The sequence below is a fragment of the Eptesicus fuscus genome, chromosome 24, assembly GCF_027574615.1.
Source record: "Eptesicus fuscus isolate TK198812 chromosome 24, DD_ASM_mEF_20220401, whole genome shotgun sequence".
NCBI classification, from domain to species: Eukaryota; Metazoa; Chordata; class Mammalia; order Chiroptera; family Vespertilionidae; genus Eptesicus; species Eptesicus fuscus.
The window spans coordinates 12,002,324-12,014,907 of NC_072496.1; positions in this window are offsets into that span (position 1 = coordinate 12,002,324).

The window sequence follows — 12,584 nt, forward strand, 5'->3', positions numbered from 1 at the left end:
AGAAGCACCCTAGGTTTGAAAGCAACGAAACAAGGAAACATTCCGCCGCCGCCACATGTTTGTTCTTGGGCTCCACGTCCGCGTTTTTCATTTATAAACTGAGGACAGTGAAACTACCTCACGGTGTCCTAGTGAAGACTTAAAGAGACAATGCAAAAGAAGTAGCTCAGAATAGCTAGGACATCTTCCGGTCCTTCCTCTCTCCCTGCGGGTTCTTCCCCGTCTTAGTCTCTACTTGTGCTGGATAATTAACTAAAAGAGTCAGAAAATGGTAAAACTGAGAGCAGCCTCAGGGGCCTCATGTAAGAGAATAAGATCCAAAGTGTTTGAAAGCAGAAACAGAGCTAAGCAACTTTAGTATAATAAAAAAAAAAAAAAAAATCCCAAGTCCAGTGTCTTTTTTGATCTACCTAGCCAAGGTACATAGCTAAATTAAAAATTAGTTAACTTGATACTCATCCTCTGTAAACCCCTCCCATTCTAAGCTTAATCAAGAATTCTTAGCCCTGCTGGTATGGCTCAGTGGTTGAGCGTTGACCCATGAACCAAGAGGTCCCCGGTTCAATTCCCGGTCAGGGCACAGGCCTGAGGTTGCTGGCTTGATCCCCAGTAGAGGTGTGCAGGAGGCGGCCAACTGATGTTTCTCTCTCTCCTTCTCCCTTCCTCTCCCACTAAAAATCAATAAAAACATTTTTTAAAAGAATTCTTAAACACCCATGTGTAGTACAAACTATGACTGTGTAGTTCTATGTGCCTCAAAAAATGTAGATACTAGCGGCCTGCAGACATTACCCAGGTGCCTGCTGTTCAACCTCAGACAATTCCTGCCTGTGAATAAATACCGGCCCTCTGTTTTGAGGTATTTTTCAGGAACAGATACACATCTGAATATTAATGTGAACATTTCCTATTTTTTTAAACATTAAGGGGCCCAAACAAACCATCAGTGTGTGCCTTCTATAATATAGTAATGGATCTAGTGAGAACATAAGCAATTCAATAACCTCAGGCCAGCCATACAAGGTCTGCACCCAGGAAAGGGATTGGGGCGGGGGAGTGGGGGGGTGCCAGACCATTCTTTCCCTCCTGGTTTCTCAGTGCTTTGATTTCAAATGGGGTCAAAGGTGAGCCTTAAGCATCGAACAGACTGTGGAACCTCAGAGGGAAGGCAGGGGAGGTTAGGTGGGTAGGAAGAGACCAACTAATGAACTTGTATGCATCTAGGCATAACCCATGGACACAGACAATAGGATGGTGAGGGCCTGGGGTGGGGGGCGGGGCAGGCTGGAAGAGGTCAATGGGGGGAAAAAGGGAACATATGTAACACTTTCAACAATAAAGTGTTTTTTTTTAAGTGGGCCTGAATGAGGCTGCTCTATCATATTTCCTTTTGCAATCTTTAAATTTCATGGCTCACCAGTGGTAGCTCAGCAAACATTTATCAATTGATTTCTTGGACTACAATTCATCCCCTCCACTTCCCACACACACTTCCTTGATCACTCTATTCTTTCTTTGAACATTCACCCAACCAACACCCATTGAACACCTGCAACCCTCCCGGCCCTGTGCTGGAGGTAATGAAGAAACAGATGAAAGGCAGTGCCTGCCTTCAGAGAGCTCCAAGTGCAAGGCCGGACATGGGGAGACGGCCACTAACTCCTCTGGTGGTATGTCCAAGTTCTCTGGGGGATGCCTCCCTTTAGAGTGGCACCCACTTGGCTTCCTACTCATGACATCTCACATTGCCACAAAGAGCTCAGAGGCTGAAAAAAGAAAACTGCAGCTGTCAGTAATGATTAACGCGATGGCGAGACTGGGTGCCTGAGAACGGATGTAGGTGGTTTTATAGGGACCATGTGGTTGTGTGGGACACGCATGCTGAACAGGACGGCAGACACGGCCGTGCCCGAAACTTCCTTTTGCAGGCTGCGGATGTAATGAGCCTCGCGTGGAAGTCTCTGCTTCCGGAATGCGAGCGTCCCACTCACCAGTGAAGCTCTGAATTACTCATGTCAGGGACCACTTGCTTTTCTCGCTGCAGCCTATAAAACTTCTACAAGATACACCCGAAGTACTAGGTCACCCACATTAATTTAGGGCAGGTTTCTGTCGACTGTGGAGGGGGATTCTAGCTGTTAAAATGCATCACAAAGTCAAAAGATGCTGGTTTTAAACAGACTCTCTCAGAATCTCAGATCAGTTTTGAGGGGAAATGATTCACCAATTTTTTTAACATTTTTTGTCTTTTTTTTTTTAATATGTATTTGTATTGATCTCAGAGAGAAAGGGAGAGGGAGAGGGAGACAGAAACATCAATGATGAGAATCATTCATCGGCTGCCTCCTGCACGCCCCCCACTGGGGATTGAGCCCGAAACCCAGGCACGTGCCCTTGACCAGAATCGAACCGGGGACCTTTCAGTCTGCAGGCTGACACTCTATCCACTGAACCAAACTGCCTAGGGCTCACCAATTTTTATTTAAGTTAAACTCCCCCAAACAATTCTAAATGAAATTATATTCTGAATACCTACTATTTGCATAGTATCGTTACAGATGCTATAGAGATAAAAAGGTAGATAAAATGCACTTATCATCAATGAATTTGCAATCCAATTGGGGAAGGAACCTTTAGGCTTGGTGACTGGTATTGATAATCAGAGATACCTACACCAGCAGGTAGCAGTAACTATGACTTAGAGCAATCCAGAAAGAAACTGTCCTCAGTGTGAGCTTCAGAAAGGACTAGCACTTGGCTAAGACAGAAGAGTAGGCCTGAGTTAGGGGAGAAGGAGACTGGGGTGAAGGCACAGGGTTTGGAAAGTGCTGGGCAAGTCGAGGAAGCAGGGATTGGACGCACGCGGCTGTGCAGAGGTAGCCTGGCGTTGAGAACACAGGTCGAAATCAGACTCGCAAAAAACACGAAAGCAAAGCCACGGAGTCCAGACCTCCTTCCACTGGCAATGTTGAGCCACTGAACAGTTTTCATCAGCAGAGAGATGTGACAAACCTGGAGATGTGTGCAGGGCAAACACCCAAGTCAGTCAGGGCCGGGGATGTTGGGAGAGATGAGAGCGCCCCCTGTAGGCTAATACTTTGCCATTTCTTCAAACAAATATATTCTTTAAGTATCTGAGCCAATCTTTATTTATTGAGGTGTGAAGAGACTTTCTATTAGTGTAGCTTATATGACACTTTATAATAAAAATACTTTTATTATCTTCACTGACATAACATCACTCTTGGAACTGCCTGGTTTCCAAATTAAAAACTGTTTGTCACTTCTGAGCGTTCATGCTTTCCTTGTTTTTCCCTCCATGCGTCCTTGGGACAGTGGAACTCTTGGCACGGGCTTCAAACTGTAGATGGCAAAGCCCGTCACTTGCCCCATAAATAGTGTCATACGGAGGCACCATTCATTTTCCCAGTCTCGGCGCACTTACCGCCCGCGCAGACTGCCGCTCACCCGCCTGGCGTCCGTGGGCATGTGGCCTCTTCTGCGCTGTGCAGCCGCTCACGTACCCGCCACCAAAACGCTAAAGCAGGACGGGACAGTGTCCGGGGGCATGAGCTGGGTTTTGCTCTTGGGCACCGCGTCCTTTGGCAGGAGTAAGCCCATGACTGATCTTGCCAATTAGGAAGAAGGCATCACGGGAGAAGTGAGTGACCTGGGAGCTGGCTTTGATTGACTGCAGAGATGGCACAGCATCAGGGAGCCCAGGGGGCTGAGTGGCTACCCCCTCTGCACCTGAAAACGCTGAGGACCAGCCAAGCGTGCCCTCTCCACTCTTCAGCTTCATGAGTCCGTTTCCCGGCTCCAGGGGGGCCACCACACATCCGCTCAGACGCCAGGTGGGGCCACGCACTGGAGTTCAGATTTGCATGATCACAGGCCCTGGGTCACCCAAGGGCAAGGTTACATTTCAGGGTGTGTCACCTTCTCTGATCTGGTCCTGAACCTAAAACGCTGGCTCTGGGGTTATCGCTTCGGTTCTTTATCTGCTAAAAAAAAAGCGGGAAGGCCCCAAGAGAGTCTTTCTTGGATTCAATGTGAAATCATAGGACTTTGTCCTATAACCTTTTGGACTAAATTTATTTTTCACATTGAACCAACTGAAGAGAAATAAAATCCCTAAGTAACATGGCACCATAATTTGTAGCACTGACTTGCAATCTTTTTTTAAAAAAAAAATAAAATAAACTACTTTAGGAGCTCAAAAAGCCTGGAAAACCCCCATACCCATTCCCTCATGCCCACGTCATACAAAAAAGAAAATTTGTAAGAGAAAACTCTAACCACAAAGATCAATACAGGCTCCGCTAACACTGTGTCCTATTAAATATTTTAACCAGGAATTCTTATTTGAGGCCATACCAGCGTGCAGAAGTTATCATAATAACTTCTATTTGCACAGTATCGTTACAGATGCTATAGAGATAGAAAGACTTTTGTTCTCAGCGGTCGCCAACTGGTGATCCGTGGACCACTGGTGGTCCGTGAGGTCGCCAAAAGGTTGGTGACCACGGCTCTAGGAGACCTTGGTGAATGGCCTCGGAAAGCACTCTAAGTTTCAACACGGGTCATGAGGAATTCAGAGGATATGGCGACAAACAAGGTGGCAGACATTAGCAGGTCTGTCTGCTTGGTGGGGTGTCAGCTGTGAAGAATGAGTCAGTGGCTTCGCTCACGTATAGACCAAAGGTGTGTTTGTGGGAACCCACACGGCCGCTGAGAGTGCTGGCCGCACTGCAGTCTGAGCTGAGAGCCAATGGGAAGACTCCTTCCGGCGCCCAGGCTGATGGAATCATTGACTTCCGCTGACCATGGCCTCACAGAGTGAACGCCGTCCACACCGGCCTGAGTGTACAAGAGGAGGGGAAGCCATTTCTCCCCAAAAAGAGCGTTCTTTCTCCCACGGCTGCTCTCTGAGGTCGACAGGAGCACCGAAGCCTATAGTCAGCAGCACCAAACGCGGTCATCAATGAACAAGAAGAAGCTATACCTAATGAATTTTCCCAAGACACAGTTTCAGAAATGTGGAGCTTGTGGCCTAATAATCATGAGATCCTTTCCTAATTCTAAAGACATACAAACTATCTCTCTCTCTTTTTCCCTTCCTCTTTCTCTAAAAATCAATTTTTTAAAAAATTAAGTCGTGGCCAGTGTGGCTCAATTGTTTGGGCACTGTCCCATGTACCAAAAGGTTGATGGTTCAATTCCCAGTCCTGTTAAATATTTAGGCTCAATATTAGACTCAAATGTGTGGGCTCAATCCCCAGTAGGAAGCATGCAGGAGGCAGCTGATTGATATTTTGCTCTCACATCAATGTTTCTCCCTCTCCCTCCTCTCTCAAAAATCAATTTTTAAAAAAATTACATAAAGGCACACAGACAATCCTACAGGAGCAGGGCTGACTACTATGCGTGTGTGTGTCTGTGCGTGTGTGTGTGTGTGTGTGTGTGTGTGTCTATAATAATAAAAACATAATATGCAAATCGACCGAACGGCTGAATAGCAGAACGACCCCCTGGACGACCACGCTATGACACGCATGGGCGCCAGGCCAACCAAGGCGGATGCGATGCAATTGGTTGGGGGGGCCCTTGCCAGCGCCCCATGTTCACCTTGCAGAGGGAGGCCCAGGCCAGCCAAGCGATCGCACCCTGCACCTCACGCCTGTTGCCCGCAGAGGGAGGCAACTGGTGGGGAGGGTAATGGCGACTCTGCACAGATGGCAAGCAGTGGCAGCGGTGGGGGAGGTGCCAGCTGCAATAGGCCCTAATCACCCACTAGGCCTAGGGACCCTACCAGTGCACTGAGGAATCCAACCAGCCGAGGCCCAATCAGCTCTCCCAACCTCCCACAGCCCCCCAGCCGGCGTCAGCAACTGACAGAATGTTGTTTTTGTATCATGTTTTTGTTGTTTTTATGTCATGTTTTTGTTGTTTTTATGTCATGTCTTTGTTGTTATAGCATGTTGATATTTTTTATTTATTAATCAATTTATATATTATTTTCATATACATTTTACTAATTTTCTTTCATCTCTGACACTTCTATTATAGAGAAAGGGCGAATAGCAATATTAAAATATTTCCTCTAATTAATTCCCTTTCGATGTGCACAAATCCGTGCACCAGGCCACTAGTGTGTGTGTGTGTGTGTGTGTGTGTGTGTGTGTGTGTGTAGTCTACTATAGAAAAACACAAGCTAGAGTTGGGGTAGGAAGCTATGCAGACACTACCACTTGCCACCTAGGACATCGTGAAATAGTTTTCTAGATCCCAGTATGTCCATCTGCACATTAAACGTAATGACATCAGTATCACCAATAGAGAAACCAGATTAAATAACATAGACCAAAATAAACTGGAAAACAGCATGCATTTTCAAAGCTTTGGTTGTGGGGTTTTTTTAATCGGTCTAAAAAATAAAAAACTTCTATCCACATGAACATATAGACTTCTAAGTGGATATTTCATTCATTTATTTATTAAATGTTGCCAAAACTTAGAAGAAACTAGGAATGCTATGAGACACTGCATGTGTGTTGACACAGTCAGACAGACACTAAGTGAATATACATGCACACATATGTTCACCCACACATCCTTATACGTGTGTAGGTGTATTGTGTGCATGCGTATTGACACAAATTTCATCTGAAACTGGTGCTACAACAGAATTGGGCTGAGAAGGGGGGGTCTACTTGAAGTGCCTGAAAAAGTTAGGCCGGGTTTCTGAGGAAGTGAGATGTAAGCCAACATCTGAAAGACAGGAAAGAGTGAGCCAAGCAGGGCGGGGGAGCGGGGGTGGGGAGAGAAGAACGCATGAATGGGTGACTTTGCATTAGGAACATTTTGAACCTGACCACAGAGGAAGCAGAATTCCACAGCATGCCAACCAAGAGGGCCCTCCGATATTACAGAAAACAAAATTAAGCCGCACCTCTTCATTTTCTTTGCTCTTTGCTCTACTTATTCCCTGGGCACCAATAATCACTCAATATGTGGTGTTTTTTGAGCTGTTACTTCTGACTCTAGTGTTTTCAAAGTATAACTATAATCCCCAGAGGTAACTGTTTAAAAAATAAAAGTACAGCCCAACCAGTGTGGCTCCGTGGTTGAGCATGGACCTATGAACCAGGAGGTCATGGTTCAATTCCCGGACAGGGCACATGCCTGGGTTTTGGGCTCAATCCCCAGTGGGGAGGGGGTGAGCATGCAGGAGGCAGCCGATTAATGATTCTCATCATTGATGTTTCTCTCTCTCTCCTTCTCCCTCTCCCTTCCTCTCTGAAATCAATAATTTTGTTTTTAATGTCAACTGAACGGATTGAATCAGAATGGCCAGTGTGCTGCTGGTGTTGGTGTTTCTAACAAGACTTGTGCTCACAGCAATGCCTTTTGGGTTGGTTTGTTGGTTTGCTTTACCATATACTGAAGAGAGTTCTCATTTCTCACAAAATCCCAGCCAAGAAACGCTTTCTTCTGCCTTCAGTGGCCTGCAAGTTCCCGGATAGAAACGCAACATGAGCTATAAACTCACCAAATCCACAAAATTCTACCAACTACCAACGAAAACACAGCACTTTCCCAATTCCCCTTGGTTCTGCCTTCCAGGCAGTTAGTGGGAAGGTGTCGGTAAGAACAGTGGTTTCCCCCGCCCTAAAGGTGTTGACCTTCTGACCTTCCTGAAGGTGTTTTCCTCTTTAACATCAGGAGAGTGTGATACCTCATTGTTCCCACTGAAGACCTGTGACTACGGAGAAAAGCTACCGAAATTCTGGGAACGAGAAGGAGGGTGAATAACTCCCTAGGACAGGGGTCCTCAAACTTTTTAAACAGGGGGCCAGTTCACTGTCCCTCAGACCGTTGGAGGGCCGGACCATAGTTTAAAAAAAAAAGCTATGAACAAATTCCTATGCACACTGCTAAGTCGGCTGCTAAGCAGGACAGGCAGCGGCGGCAAAAACATCCGGCGGGCCGGATAAATGTCCTCGGCGGGCCGCATGTGGCCCGCGGGCTGTAGTTTGAGGACCCCTGCCCTAGGACATATTATTTGCAACACTAAATTGCCTGGAACACTTTTCATTCGCTTAGAGACGAACCCATCCCTTCTAGAGAAAGGAGCACTTCTGACACATTGACAGCACACGTGATGAGCACAGAGTGGGAGCAACGCCGACAAGTGGTCATTACAGGAAAAGTGAGATGGAATACTCTTAGGTCATTGCCACCGAAAGGGACATTGGACCTGGTTTTCAAAGGTCACCTCACAATGCCTAACACGTAGACCACAAGGTGAGCAGTAAGAAAAGGTTTGAAAGTGTGACCAGGGATAAACTGTCTAAACTTGGACTTTTGCTCAATGACATGAAAGGGAGAAGCCCTCACATTTATTTAAGAAAGAAAGAAAAAAGGCTTTCTACAAAGAACTAATCGTTGAAGCTCAGGTGAAAAGAGAGAAGGATGGGTGGGAAACGTGGGCAGGTTAGCACCGCCTACGGACGATCAGACCTTCACACCCAGGCCTTCCTCTCCAGCACTGTCCTGTGTGTGTGTGTGTGTGTGTGTGTGTGTGTGTGTGTGTTCCCTCGTGGCTCATATATCACCACCAGGCATTATATCACTTATTTATCTCTTTGTTTATTGTCTCCCCCACCATCACCCCTAGACTGTAAGTTCCATGAGGGCAAGGACTTGTCTGTTTTGTTCTCTGCTTTACTTCTAGTGTCTAGAACAATTCCTAAAATAGAATGGGAATCATAAAAATAGTGTTTTTTTTTAATTAATTACAGATTGAATCTGTGTAAATTATAGTCAGTAAGGTATGAGTGACTAATAAAATGGGTGCAGGGGATCTCAATAGCTGCTCTTGATTGTATACAGTCCCAGGTGAATCCCTATGAACCCGCTGAGGATGATGGACAAGGTCCTGGTGTCCATTTCTCTTTGTATGAACAACACCATCACTTACATCCAAATGCAAGTGTAACTTACATCAATAGTAGCTCCACACTAACCAGTTCATTGTGAACTGCAAATGAATAAAACGCATCAATCAATCCGAAAGCACATTCAGTCAAAGAGATTAAGACACCAAATCAATCCCAAAACAACCACATGCAGAAAAAGCCAGTGATAGGACTCGCGCGTGTGTAATGAGCCTGCGATCACAAAACCACGGTAGGAAAACATCAGGGCCAAACCTTCTGATTCACTACCACATGACCAGCCCACACAGTGTGCACAGAACACAGAGAACCTACCGGGGCACCTGTTGTCTTTCCTCTAGAGTTTCCAGAAGGTAGGATGAGGTCTGCTCACGCACTCTTTCCATGAATAAGTCCAAGAAGAAACATCGTGGGGGGACTCACTGAAGGACAACATAATGAATCTGGGCTTCCCTCCACACTTCCATGGAGTACAGGTGCCCTGAAGAAAATCACCCATAAACATCAAGCTAAGTCTCCTTGCAGATTCCAGGAACTACCCGACTCTCACCATGAGTCACCTTCACAAGGCTCTATGCCATCTGCTTCTGGCCAAGGATCCCGGGAGTCATCAGGGAAGCCAGATGCTGGGCTTCTAAGATAAGATACTGGGGATTTCTCCAGGACAATCCCCGTCTCTTGAAATGCATTTAACATCTAGGCACATCCACAGGGATACACACACACACACACACACACACACACACACACACACACACGTGTAGCTGACTCAGATACATCAAAGGAGATTATGACAGACCCATGGATCATGCATGTACTCTTCTACGTTTTTTTCTGATTTATTATTTTCATGTTTTAGGGAAGGATAATTAGATTCATCCATATTAAAATTAGGGTATTTGCACATTTTGAGAGGATTTGATCCTGGAAAAAAGCAGGTTAAGTAACAGCAAGTACTTTCTTCCTTTTTCTTAATCTTTCATTCATATCACACATTCTGGGTCACAGTAGAGTCAGCATGGGCCCCAGGCCAGGGGGTGGGGGGCAGTACCACGGAGATGCTAGTGTCCTGACAAACCCTTGAGCTAAAAATAACTATTAAAAATAACAATTCTAGTAAAGATGCCAAGTGATGTGATTGTGTATGGAGCATGCCTTCTCATTCCAGGGAGGAACAAAGGCAACACGAGATGAAGCTCAGCAGGTGAGGAGTAGAAAGATGCTCTGCAGGATTGAATAAGTGGTTGACTTATATGGGGGGGAGGGGACAAAAGTGTACTGTGTCACTGTGACATTCTTTAGAGTTAATAGAGCTATTGTCATAATCATAACCTGCACGTCTTTTTCCATACAAACAACTGTAAACCTACTTTTACCCACCCCTGTATTCTATAATAGCCTATCGTTTAAAAAAACAACCTCCTAAAAAATTCTGTCTCTCACTCTGTCCTAAGCCACTTTCTTTCGATGGTCTCAAATAAAAGCTATATCCTTTTCCTTATACTTAACAAAGGCTGTAAGTATACAGTGTTCCCTCAAAAAATGTATGCACATTTTAACAGCTGATGAGCTCAATTTTTAAAATGAAATGTATTTTAATAAACAGTGCCTTTATAATTGTTCAAAGTACGTATACATTTTGGGGAATATATATATATATATATATATATATATCCAAAATATATCCACTTATTCATTAAAAGAATATTTATTGAGCACCTACTATGTGGTAAGCACTGTTCCAGGCACCAGGGAAAGTGTCATGGACGAAAAGACAAAAATAGCCCAGCCAGCGTGGTTCAGTGGTTAAGTGACGACCTATGAACCAGGAGATCATGGTTCCATTTCCAGTCAGGGAACATGCCTGGATTTCGGGCTCCATCCCCAGTGGGGGGCATGCAGGAGGCAGCCAATCAATATTTCTCTCTCATCATTGATGTTTCTATCTCTCTCTCCCTCTCCCTTCCTCTCAGAATTCAATAAAAATATATATATTTTTAAAAAGACAAAAGCACCTGCTTCTGTGGGACTTACATTCTAGTGTGAAGAGACAGTAACAAGTACATATACAGAGTTAGGTGACCGTAATTGCTGTGTATGGGAAGAAACCAGGGAAGGGGGATAGTGTTTTGAAGGGTTGCCATGTCAACGGCAATCAGGGAAGCCTTTATTGAGAAGCAGAGATGTAAAAAGATCTAGAAGAAATAAGGGAGCAAGTCACCCAGACAGTCAAGAAGTCGTCTTTTCAGTGGGGGAACAATTTGTGCACAGGGAACATGCCTGCAGGGTCAAGGAACAGTTGTGGGTGGAGGCAAGCATGCAAGGAGATAAAGTTAGAGGTTACAGAAAGTCAGACTACTTGGAGCCTTGTAGGAAGGACACTGTGTCTTGGCTTTGCTCTGAATGAAGGTTCAAGTCAATAGAAGATTTTCAGCAGATGAGTGTATCATCTACTATTTTTAAAAAAGATCAATGTGGCTGGCATCTTGAGAATACACTAAAGACGTGGGATGAGATGGAGGATTAAAAAGGAAGATTAGATAAAAGGTTACTACTGCTATAATTCAAGCAAAGAATAATGATGCCTTAGATCACATTGGTAGCCGTGGAAGTGATAAGAAAAACTCAGATTCGGGCAAAGCTTTTTAAAGACAAAGCTAACAGGATGTACTGCAGACTGGAAGTGAGTGGCATTAAGATTGACTCTAAAGATTATGGCCTGAGGACCTAGAAAAACAGAGTTCTTATGCTGATCAGAAAGCATTTTGCAAAAACAATAAAAAGTGATAGAAAATACGGACATCCTAATTTTGAGAGACCCATTAAATGTTCAAATTAAAGGGAAGGCATGTTTTTAGTTTGTGGATGGCATTAAAACCATGAGAATGAATGAGATCCCCCAGGAATTAAATATGAACAGTAGAGAGATTTGACAACTGAGCTTTGGACCACTCCAGAATTAAGTCAGGAGATGAAGAGGAACCAGCAAGGAATGATGAAAAGAAACAGCCAGTGACATCAAAGGAAAACCAGACTTGTCCTGGAAGACAAGTGAAAAAAGATTTCAAGGAGGAAGTAAAAAGCAACGACATCTGATTTTACTCATAGTTCAGGTCAGAGGAGGATGAGCGGAGATCTTGGTCCTTATGACTGAAGAGCTTGATGAAGGGTAGTTTCTGTAAATATCGAAAGCAAAAGCATAGCTCAGGATAAAATGGGAATAGAGAAACTGGAGACAGCACAGTTGGGGGGCGGGGGCGGTTAACATGATCAAGATATCTATTTTTTAATATATTTTTATTGATTTCAGAGAGAAAGGGAGAGGGAGATAGAGATAGAAACATCAATGATGAAAGAGAATCATTGATTGGCTGCCTCCTGCATGCCCCACACTGGGGATCGAGCCTGCAACCCGGGCATGTGCCCTGACTGGGAATCAAAGAACCATTACCTCCTGGTTTACAGGTCAACACTCCACCACTGAGCCACACCGACCAGGTGATTTAATGTTCTTTAATGGGGAAAAATTTTAGGACTCAATTCATATTTACATGCTGATTAGAAAGATCATATCAGCAGGGGGAAAGTCTGAAGAGTAGAGAATTGTTGGAGTAATTATCTTTC